At 38.3% G+C, this 8,306-nt stretch overlaps 1 pseudogene; it reads left to right on the top strand.

The window, feature by feature from the left end:
• The first annotated feature begins 7,842 nt into the window (after window positions 1-7,842).
• Window positions 7,843-7,928, top strand: LOC112204728 (U5 spliceosomal RNA; annotated as a pseudogene).
• Window positions 7,929-8,306: the final 378 nt, after the last annotated feature.

Here is an 8,306-nt window from a genome sequence, read left to right as displayed (position 1 = left end):
TGCTCAAGATGGTTCGTTCTTCTTTTTTTCTTTAATGTTTACTAATTAACTCAGGGAATTCATTCAATATCTTCAACCTGACAGTTCTAATATTTATTTACTCCTGATACCATAGATTTCTTCTATGTCTCTTGCTTATCTAACCTTTCTTCCTAACCTCCCTTTTGCTTTTATTCTAGCACATTTTCTTTTAATTATGTATATTTTATGTAAATATAATTTACTATAAAACTTTTCCTCTTTCATTTTGCTGAATTCTTAAGACTACGGACTCATTGAAGACTAGGGACTTCCTTCCTTCCTTCCTTCCTTCCTTCCTTCCTTCCTTCCTTCCTTCCTTCCTTCCTTCCCTCCTTCCAGAAAACAAATAGGAATGCCAATTTGGTGACGTTGATGAGATGAGAAACTCTAAATTATGAAAACATAACCTGACTATATGGTTACCTTAAATTCCGTCAGAGCTATAGAAAATGCTTCCTGTGCAAACCATCTACTCTCCTTTTCAAAAATGAGATCTCTTGCTTCCCAACTTCAAGAAGTCTTTCCTATTGTGAAATATTAGAGAAGTAACAGAAAAGTCAAAATCACTGCAATCTTTCTTCCCTTTTTTGTGCCAGATAAGTTTCTATAGTCGTATATTAAAATGTGCTTTTCAACATAATGCTATTCTTCCACTATTGGTCTATCTCCATCTGCACTGCAATTCTCTTACATTTATTTTCTAAACATTTGCTGACTCTGTCCTCCAAGACACATATGAATGGGTACAAATGAGAAGATTTACATAGATGTGGAAATGATTTGAGAAGATGTTTTGGCACTGAGAGTTTTTTAATATTTCATTGCAAGTAAGCAGATTTACTAAAGGTCTTCGGAGATTCTGCTGTGGTTTCTGTTATAATGCCAATCATAATAGAATAAGCTGAATATAACGATACATTATATAATGGTCTTGAAAGGCCATGGAGGTGAATAGCTTTTAAAGAAAAGAACAAAGTTGTTGTAAATTATTGAGCTTTTGGATCAAGGGCAAGAGTATCAATGCTGTTCACATGTAAAGATAATTTTTAATTGGGCTAGTGAGTACAAAATTTAGGTCATAATTATAATGAATACTTGCTGCTAGGAAGATTAGAGATAATAGGTTATATTCTTGTATCAGTTCTGCTTTGGGGCATCTGTTTTAGAGGCCAATCCAATAAAAGTTTCTTAATTGACATTATTTTTTGTGTGTCCTTAGCATATGCTATAGTTGAACTGAACCTTAATTATTGCTACGACCTCTCAAGGGTACTCATATCTCAGCTATTACAGTCTATTTCCGAGGCTTCCTTTTCTTTGTCCTTCTGGAGACTGGTAAATTATTTTCATTTTGAAATGCCTGGGTTTACAGGCATTCAGATAATGGTAGTATTTGAGTTTACCATTACCATCTACCTTCTCTGCTTGGCTAAATGTCCAATTATGTGATTCTGTACAATATGTTCACGAGGAACTTGAACTTCTATTGTATCAATAATATCACTTGCTTTCAGAAAGGTCTAATTTTTTAATAAAAAAGACATTACTTGATAACACCAGCACTGATGCCCAGAATTTTGGAGAACACAGTGGACTTTTAGAAAGTAGATTTTAAAATCCCAATTTCATATGTTGGATTATTAAAAATTGTGTTTCTGTGCTTGTGTGTATGTAGGTAATCTTCCAGCCTTCAGTGAAAGCGAATGCTGGAAGATTACATGAATTTACTTTTAATCTATCAAATGATGGTTTTAGAACTTTTTCAGTAAATGAAAAAACCTGGTATAATGGAATCACTTAATGCTTTGAAGTCTTTTTTCCTCTTATCTGTAAACTTCCATTGAGCAATATAGAATAAAGTTTAATGGTTGATATCCTGGTGCTTGGTGACCTGGGTTCAAATCCTAGCTCTGCTCTTTGGTTGCTCTATGACGTTGAGTAAATAATTTACTTCCCTATGTTTGTATTTATTTAGCTGTGAAAATAGGCAATGTTTCCCTCATTATGTTGTTTTGAAGGCCAAATGAGTTAATATATAAAAAATGTTTAGAAAAGTACCTGGCATAGACTAAGTACACCGTGTTAGCTTTCATTATAGGGATTTTGCTATTATTATTACAAAATCATAAGCATTTTCAGTTGAAATCTATTGTTTATGACAGCCAACCATACCTTTCTCTTCCCTTTGGAAAAATCTCTTTAATTTCCCATGGGAACCACGACTTCCACATTGTGTATGTGTTATCCTGCTTGGACTCTCAAACAAAGAAGCAGTACCACCTTTAAGCTCAAGCAAAAGAAATCCTGAGACTCAGGACCTGTGCCTCAGAATCCCTTGAACTTTGGAGTCTTCTATGATGCCCGGGACCAGCCAATGCAGCAGTACTGTTGAGGCAGGGTGCTCCATCCTGGACCAAAACCCATAATGGGTTCTGGCCCTTTCCCTCTGCAGGCACTCTCCAACCCTCTACCCTCATAGGGGTTTGACCACATACCCCAAGTAATTCTGGGCTGTTGACTGTGAAATTATTCCAAGGATTCATAGTGCTGGTCTGATTTCAGGAAAGTGACTTGGTAAGTAGAATGTTCCTTCTGACCATAGTGCTATTTCCCTTACAAGATTACATGAGATTGTGCTTCTAGAATAGTTACAAAGCCCTGATTTGCTCTTGCTCTTGGACACATTAAACACAGAAAGATTTTAAGGCTCTGGGCTATGAGGAATATACCATTGACCATTGGCACAAGCTCTTGTGCTTTTGCTTGCTTGTGTTCTAAATATGGTATGCCTCTAGTTAACAGTGTTAAAGGTGGTTTGTGGCAGCAGAAGTCATTTACCCTATATGCTCTCCATTATTGGCTCCTAGGGGACCCCAGGGGTACAGCTTTCTGGGAGTAGCCATGCCATGTTGGTATGTTCTGAATGCTCCACGAAGCCAAAAGTCCAATCCAACTGGTGTCCTTTTTTGCTTCCAATTTTAAATTTGGTCAAAGACATAAACTTATTTCAATTTCACTCAAAATTGAGCTAGAAGTCTTAGCCTATGCAATAATTCAAGAAATAAAAGGCAGACATATAAAAGGAAGAAACAAAACATAGTAGATAGTATGACTCTACAAATGGAAACAACATAACCCTAGAACTAATAATAGGTGAGTTCAGAAAAGTCATGAGATAAAGCACAAAAACAACTGGGTATTTCTACACTAACAACGTATATTTGGAAACCAAAATTAAAATTATATCATTTCGAATAACAAAACTGATGAAATATTTAGCTATGTATGAAAACAATATAGTTTTCTGCTCTATATGCTGAAAACTACAAAACACTGATGAAAGTAATTTTAAAAATCTAAATAAGTGGAGAGGCATACCATGTTCATGAATTGGAGAATCATCATGAGTGAAGAATCGTCACAGGAAAGCAGAGACTCCTCCAAAAATTATTTATAAATTTAACTCAATACCAAAAAAATTTCAGCAGGATTTTATTTTGGTAGATATTGATAAGCTGATATTTGGTAGATATTGATAATCTGAAAGTATATTCAAAGACAAGTAAAATAGCAAACAATTTTGAAAAAGTTACCCAATTTTAAGATTTATTATAAAACCATATAATCAAGACAGTGTGATATTGGCATAATAATAGACAGATAGCTCAATGAAACAGAATAAAGAGTCCAGAAATAGATTCATAGATATACAGATAATTTATCATTGACCAAACTACAAAATCAATTCAATGAAGAGCTTTTTCAATAAATGATGCTAGAACAATTAAATATCCATAGGCAATAAAGCAAAAAACAGGGTAATAAAACAGAACAAATCTTGATCTAAATCTTACAGCTTATACAAAAATAAACTCAAAAGGGATTATTGGCTTAAATGTAAGTGTAAGACTATAACTATAAACGTTTTAAGAAAAACATCAGAGAAAATGTATTTGACATTGAGTTTTGTAATGAATTCTTAGACATGACACACAGCATTATTCATGAAATAAAAATGTATACATTGGATTCCCACAGTGAAGGGGTGGGTTGCCCCTCCACACCTGTGGGTGTTTCTCGTAAGGTGGAATGAGAGACTTAGGAAAGAAAAAGACACAGAGACAAAGTATAGAGAAAGAAATAAGGGGACCTGGGGAACCGGCGTTCAGCATATGGAGGATCCTGCCAGCCTCTGAGTTCCCTTAGTATTTATTGATCATTCGTGGGTGTTTCTCCGAGAGGGGGATGTGTCAGGGTCACAAGACAATAGTGGGGATAGGGTCAGCAGACAAACACTTGAACAAAGGTCTTTGCATCCCGCATGTCCCACCTCCAGCCCTAAGGCGGTTTTTCCCTATCTCAGTAGATGGAACGTACAATCGGGTTTTATACCAAGACATTCCATTGCCCAGGGATGGGCAGGAGACAGATGCCTTCCTCTTGTCTCAACTGCAAGAGGCATGCCTTCCTCTTATACTAATCCTCCTCAGCACAGACCCTTTACGGATGTCGGGCTGGGGGACGGTCAGGTCTTTCCCTTCCCACGAGGCCATATTTCAGACTATCACATGGGGAGAAACCTTGGACAATACCTGGCTTTCCTAGGCAGAGGTCCCTGCGGCCTTCCACAGTTTTTGTGTCCCTGGGTACTTGAGATTAGGGAGTGATGATGACTCTTGAGGAGAGTGCTGCCTTCAAGCATCTGTTTAACAAAGCACATCTTGCACCGCCCTTAATCCATTTAACCCTGAGTTTGACACAGCACATGTTTCAGAGAGCTTGGGGTTGGGGGTAAGGTCACAGAATCTCAAGGCAGAAGAATTTTTTTAGTACATAACAAAATGGAGTCTCCCATGTCTACTTCTTTCTACACAGACACAGTGACAGTGTGATCTCTCTTGCTTTCCCCCACATACAAGAGTAGACCAAAACAACAAATAGAGCTAAGATGTGACTCAAGTGTCAAAGGGAGAGAGTTGCAGTGTAGTGGGGAAGTGCAGATACACCTCTGGTGATTGAAAGCCGAGGAAGCCAGCATGAAGGCACTCAGCCTATGCAGTCCTGTCTCCCCTGCCTGGATTGGGTCAGCCTGGAAGTAGGAGGGATTTCCCACTGTGTGGAAAAGGTAAGCAGAAGACAACCACCATCCTGATTCCCACCACAAACAGCTATAATCCTTACTACAAAATAATTCTACAATTCTTATCACAGGATACTTTCACAGTCCTTGCAAAGTCTTGGGCCCAGTTTGGAGTCCTGTTAGAAATTCATAGAGCTGCATTTCCCTAAATTAGGAGCACAAGGTGTTAACTCCCCACCTCCAACTCATCCCCTGTGAGGCCAGCTTCTACAGCCTTAAGCCCAGGATTGGCTATGACTCTTGTCCTGCACATTACGGAAACCAAACCCCACTGCCACACTGTCAGCCAGTAGAACAGTCCAACAGTCTCACCCAGGGCAAATACACCCTTAAGTTGGCCAAATACTATGTGCCCTCCCTTAAGTGGGGGAGTTCTCTGAGCCTACAGCAGCTGATATGCCCCTGAGCCAATGTGGCTATGAGCCTATGCTTGGGACCTGAGTAACAGCCCAGCAGCCCCCCTACTCCTTACAGACATGTTCCTGGTCTGCTTAATAGCCTTGCACCTCCAATAAGGGCTTATAAACAGTTCCACAGGGTACTCCTAGCAGCCATATCCCCAGGCTGGCTAAGTAGCCTTGGATCCACATCTAGAGTTTGAGAGGCAGCCCTGTGAGCTGCCACTAACCAACATGTCACCTGCCCAGCTAAGCGGCTGTTTGCTTATGTCCTGAGGCAGAGAAATGGCCCATAGACCATCTCCAGCAAACACACACCCTGGCCAACTGTGCAGCCATATAACTCTGTCCCAGGCCTGAGAAACAGCTCTGTGGGCTGCTGCAGCAGGCATGCCCCCTACTATGGTTGAGCAGCCTTACACTTGTGTCCCACCTCTGAGGAAATGGCCTTACCAGCCACTCCTGTCAGGCAAACACCCAGGCTGACCTAGCAACCACAGGCTCATGAACAGTCCCATGGCTGTAACTCCAGGAATCCAGACCTCAAGTTGGCCAACTTACCATGTGTACTCACACATTCCTGATTTTAGAAACAGCCTGAAAATCCATTCCTGGCAAAACCACACCACCATTGCCACAAGATCACTCAGTCTAAGCCACTGAGAAACTCAAAAAGACCTCTAGTGTGGATTACAACTGAAGATTCAACATGAAGACTACACTACTATGTCTACCTAGAACCAAGGCCAACATACCCCACAAAATGATATCCCAAGACTTATTCATACAAATAAATCATTTCCTACAAAACCATATATAATTAGAAAAGATGACTTGATACATAGAAATCAACATAAGGATACACCAACCATGACAACTCAAAGAAACATGCCATTTCCAAAAAAAAAAAAAAAGACTGGTATCATAAATATATAAAATGCCAGGAAAAGTTCAAAATAATAATCTTTAAGAAACTCAGTGAGATACAAGAAAATACCAATAGACAATTCAATAAAATCAGAAAAAGAATTTTGAGAAATCCAATAAAATGATAAATATCATTTAATAATCAGAAATCTTGGAGCTGACAAATTTAATGAAACAAAAAATAACTTCAACACCAAATTAGCTTTTGTTTGTTTGTTTTGAGATGGAGTCTTGCTCTGTCGCCCAGGCTGGAGTGCAGTGACACGATCTCGGCTCACTTGCAAGCTCTGCCTCCTGGGTTCATGCCATTCTCCTGCCTCAGCCTCACAAGTAGCTGGGACCACAGGTGCCCACCACCATGCCTGGCTAATTTCTTGTATTTTTTAGTAGAGACGGGGTTTCACCATGTTAGCCAGGATGGTCTCGATCTCCTGACCTTATGATCTGCCTGCTTGAGGATAGGTCTTTTGAAATTACACAGGAAAACGAAAACAAAAAAAAGAGTAAATAATAAAATAGAATGAAGAAAGCCTTTGGGATTTACAGGACAAATATTCCTATTAGCATTTCAGAAGAAGAAAAGAGAAAAAATGAGGAAAACATATTTAATAAAAAAAATAGCAGAAAGCTTCTCAAGTCTTGGGAGAAAGGTGAACATCCAGACCTAAGAAGCTAAAAGAACCCCAAATAGACTCAACTCAAACAAGTCCTCTCTGAGGCGCAATGTACTCAAATTGTCAAAAGTCAAAGTTTATGAAAGAATTGTAAAAGCAGCAAGAGAAAAGCATCAAGTCACTTATGAAAGAATCATCATTAGACTTACACTGAATTTTGCAGCAGAAACTTTATAGGGCAGGAGAGAATAAGATGATATATTCAAAGTACTGAAAAAAACCTAGCAATGTGATTATTATACTCAGAAAGATTATACTTCAGAAATGAAAGAGAAATAAAATATTTCACAGACAAAGACTAAGGGAATTTATCCCTGCTAGACCAGCCTTAGAAGAAATGTTCAAGGTAATCTTACATCTGGAAGTGAAAAGATGATCACCATTATGAAAATGTGCAAAAACTATAAAACTCACTGGTATAGTTGATACTCAAAGGAGAAAGGAATCAAACCTTATGACTACATAAAACCACCCAAATTGCAAAAATAAGATGGGAAGTAAGAAACAAAAATTTATATAAAACAACCAGAAAACAATGAAGTGACAGGAGTAAGTCTTAATTATCAATAGTAACCTTGAATGTAAATGGATTAAATTTCCCATTTAGAAGATAAAAACTGGGTTAATAGATTAAAAACAACAACAATGAGGCCTAACTATATGCTGTTTATAAGAAACTCACATACTGTGGTTTCTCTTCAGATTGTATGAATCGTTTGCCTTTTACTAAAGATTTCCATGGAGAGGAACAACTCTGAATACCATGCAGGACATAGGCATGGGCAAAGACTTCATGTCTAAGACACCAAAAACAATGACAACAAAAACCACAATTGACAAATGGGATCTAATTAAACTAAAGAGCTTCTGCACAGCAAAAGAAACTGTCATCAGAGTGAACAGGCAACCTGCAGAATGGGAGAAAATTTTTGCAATCTATCTATCTGGCAAAGGACTAATATCCAGAATCTACAAAGGAATTTACAAAAAAGAAAAAACATCAAAAAGTGGGCAAAGTATATGAACCAACACTTCTCAAAAGCGGACATTTATGCAGCCAACAAACATATGAAAAAAAGATCATCATCGCTGGTCATTAGAGAAATGCAAATCAGAACCAAAATGAGGTACCATCTCATGCCAGTT

Source organism: Pan troglodytes, chromosome 8, assembly GCF_028858775.2.
Source record: "Pan troglodytes isolate AG18354 chromosome 8, NHGRI_mPanTro3-v2.0_pri, whole genome shotgun sequence".
Lineage (NCBI taxonomy): Eukaryota > Metazoa > Chordata > Mammalia > Primates > Hominidae > Pan > Pan troglodytes.
Note: the sequence above shows the minus strand (reverse complement) of the source record. Positions and strands in the feature narration are given on the sequence as shown.